This window comes from Scleropages formosus, chromosome 1 (genome assembly GCF_900964775.1).
Source record: "Scleropages formosus chromosome 1, fSclFor1.1, whole genome shotgun sequence".
NCBI lineage: Eukaryota > Metazoa > Chordata > Actinopteri > Osteoglossiformes > Osteoglossidae > Scleropages > Scleropages formosus.
In genome coordinates this window covers 5,723,447-5,727,571 of record NC_041806.1, presented here as the reverse complement: position 1 = coordinate 5,727,571, position 4,125 = coordinate 5,723,447, and positions in this window count along the sequence as shown.

Sequence of the window (4,125 nt, the reverse complement as noted above, 5' to 3'; positions counted from 1 at the left end):
GTTATCATCGCCGGAGACGGGCTGCGACCGAAATATCTCGGAACTGCTTTGGTTTATTTTAAATGGGTTTTTCCAAGAATTGTGCTGTGCTGCGTATGGCTGTTCAGAAACAATATATTTATTGTGTGTTTGGTCCAACCCTGGTCATGACCGCGCCAAATACAGGACTCTGTTTTCAGTGGCACTATTGCAGGAAGCAGCCTTGGCCCATCTCCAGCGTGACACAAGACCCGAGGTTTGGCCCGGCCTTGGCGCTCGGCGCCAACAAAGACCCACCGGTTAGAAGGAGAGGTTCTCCAGCTGTGTCCTCATCCTCAAACACACGAAAAAAAAAAAAATCTCATCCCCTTTCAGGGATATAATTTGTCTCCACTCTTCAGTATGTGGTCACCCTACTTATGAAACATCTTGGCTCCATGTTTGTACCACGTCTCTCTCTGCCCGAAGTCCCCTCGCCTCCTCGACAAGATCGCAGCTTCCCTGCCTTTTCACCTCCTGCTTTTCGCATTGCCGAAACACTGCACCTTTCATGCATTATCGACTAACCATTTAGTGTAGGTATAAACCGCCTGCACAAATCACTACGGTCTACTCTGCAGTTGTATAATCGCAGCCCGGCTTCTCCGGAAAAAAGCCGGAAGCTGAGAAAAGGGCTTTGCTTTCAGATCTGCCTGATGGGTAATTTGAGCCATTATCTGGGAGCAATGCGACCCGCAGTCTAGACCTCATTAGCTCCAACACTCTGATACTCTGCAGCCAGATTCATAGAAACAAAATTACTTGCTTTTAGATCACTGTGAGAATTTGGAGAAACAAACCTGGCTCATGTAGCATATATAATGTCTTAAGTTTCTCTTCATGGTAATGAGAGTAATAATATTATGAACATTGTTATATCATCAGGAACAGAAGTATTAGCCACTCCAACAATGATGAAGCATTTATATCAAAAACCGCCTTTCATTCTCTGCTGATTACTTGGCTAAAGCAAATCTCATAAGGAACCATAGTCAATGAGAGCTTTTATTTCTAAAGAAACACTTCCCCATTTCTTCTTTCCCTTTTTTGGCATCCTTTGCACTTCTGTGTTAACACACAATGCTTTCACTGTACTGGCCCACGGCATTATGTCTCACGACATCATTGTATAATTTCCCTATAATAAAATTCTGTCATCTGGTTGGCTGATGCCCCCTCTTAATCTGTACCGCTTCCTTGTTTTTACTGATGAACACAGAAGGATGGTTTGGAGACTCCGTCAGTGTGACTGTACACACCGGAACTGAGAATGAGTGTGAGGGGTTTTCAAACCTCTGCAAAGTTGGTTAAGGCATTAGCTAATTAAATATGTGGTTCCGTTGGTCTGGATGATGCTGAAAAGATTGCATATGCCTGGACAGGTGTGTTAATCCCATATTTGGACATCATAAATACTATATGTTGCTGCCTTAAAGTATGTGAACCCTCAAGGGATGGTCATTATTCTTGTATAAAAGGTTAAACTAAATCTTAAATCGTCAGCATATAAAATGAATACACGACTGATTTACACCCTTGATTCTACTTACCTACTTGGTTTAACCAATGAAACTTGGGCTTCACTTATTTTTGCAGCTTTCATTTCTACTACACACATGATTTCCTCTAAAGCAACACATGGATTGATCTTTACACACCTATTGTGTCACATGAGAGACACTGATTCTCATTAAATAACCATTTCACGGTAAAAGTAAGGGGCACAAGGGGTTCTCATAATTTGAAGCAATGTTCTGTATCATACTTAGCAGAGATGGGGTGGAAGAGGGATCAAGTGAAAAGTTGACGTGAAAGAAACCGTTTATGTGCTTTTCGCACTTGTGCCATAAGAGGCTTTTGCTCTGCGGCTGATTTAACCATGTAGAGATTTTCTAGAACCCCCCGCCACACACCAGATCTTTGAAGTCCTTCACACACTGTGCGAATATCCTTCCCACTAAATGAGAAGCACATGTCCATTGGAAGGGAAACGCATGAGAGGTTTTACACGACAACACAGTTGATGATGACACCGCGTAACGTAACGAGTGTGTAACGTTAGTCATCGAACACATCTCCACGTGTCAGTTCATCTCACTCACGTGGCATATGATGGTGGGCAGTTAAGGGGTCTGTCGCTGTTGGTCATTTCAGTGTGATCCGAACCAGCAGCAGATAAAGTCCCAAAAACCCGGGAACAGACAGTGATTTTCAGAGAAACTGAGCTGCTCTGCATTAGTCAAACAAAGCAACGAAAAGTGCCATGTGGACAAAATGAGAAGGTGTTTGCAATTAAAAGGTGCTGACTAATATGCTTGTTATTGCAGCCCCAAATGGAGCGAGACACTGAAAAATGTGGATTTACACGCTCCGCTCCTGCAGTAAACCGGTCTGGGCATCACATCCAAAATCGCCCAGGAACACGTTTGGTTCCCTTCCATTTTCTGCACGCCGAGCTCTTCTCCCTCATTTCTGATCCCCGTGGGATGGTTTTCCCTCCATTGTGATGCAGGTCGTTTTTCGTCTTGGTTTAATTTTTCATGATCATCTCTGCTACCAGCTGTTGCTCAGCGCTCAACAGTGGGTGCGGACGATGCGCCTGGGAGGACTGAGTCATGTGCCTGCCCACCCTCCATGGGAACTTTTTGCAGCGCAGGTCCAAGCAGCTTAGCAGCAGCTGAGTCATCCATGAATTATTTCTACTCAGAATTATTCATACTAGCAGGAAAAGAAGCGCTGTCAGAATACACCCTCAAATACCACACTGGCGGAGGCGACGTCTTCCATAAAGGTCTTGCTTTCAAGAAGCCTTGCGATGGCAGCTCTGTTAACGGTATCAGAGGAAAGCAGCACTCAGGAGACCAGTTAAACCACCCGTCTTTGGTTTAAAGAGAAGAAGAGATCCAATTGTCGAGCTGTCAAAACCGAACACTTATTTGGACAGCTAGACGTTGCATGAATGTTCAACCAGCAGCACCACTCCAAGGCTCCAGGCTGTAGCTGCCTAACAAGGGCCTCCTGGTTTGCAGCTGGACTGAATGAACGTGCTCATCAAGGCTACAGGGAACATACTGCAAATGAGATGTTTTCACTTCACCTTTTCACTTGTTCAAGTCATTCAGCTGTTATTTTGACCCAGCTGGTCTCTAGATGAGGGTTCCACTGAATCATGGTAATAGTGTAAATGTGCAGAATTGTTTTGTTCTGCTGCTAAGTCACACATAATGGAAAGACTTTGGCTTCTGGAAAGTGGCTAGTGGCAAAATTCAATTCATGGAAGAAAATTAAAATTTGATTAAAACTCATGTCATTTTTTTGCCTGCCCCTTTTGTAAAAAGTCTGCACTTTGGACTTTGCAAAAATGCTAATCTAACCTAAAGAGGGGAGATCAGCAGAGAACACGCTTTTTTTTTTTTTGGACACCTTCTGTAGAAGCCATGAGCATTCATGACGAAGCAGCTCCACACACTGCAACTCTTTCTGCTTACTAAATTGCACCCATAAAAGTGAAAGCCCTTCCTCTACACCCTGTGGTGGTGAACTAGACCAGTGTGCATGGGGGTCAAGGCTACTGAGTGTGTACCACCCAACCAAGTGAACGCCACACCCGGAAGAGGCGCCTCCTTCCACCACCAAATCAGTAACTAATCACTCGGATACAAAGGAATATTTTGAAGAGAGGCAGGTTCAAGGAAGACTTAAAGATGGACTTAATTCGTTGAACTTTCGAGCCGCTCTGGTGCCACATGAGACATAAAGGCATTGCAACATTTCCAGCTGTCAGAGTCAGTTCAGGGGAGGGGGTTCTAATTCCTTGGGGAGAGTACAGCAGGTCCTGGACAAGTTCATTCCAGAGTGTCATCGACCATTACTGACAGAAAATGAATCCCTATACATGCCTAAATCGTCCAAATATTCTCCTTTATAAATATAATTTCAAACAGATATACAAGTCCACTTGCAAGATCAATATTCGTGCGGATTTGCCAAAGAAGGAACCTTTATAAGCATTCATATTTAAAGTATTTATTTTGAAAAATTGCCAACATTTATGTAAGACAATTAAAAAAATTACTTCATTTAACAGAAAATGCAAAATAAGCCACT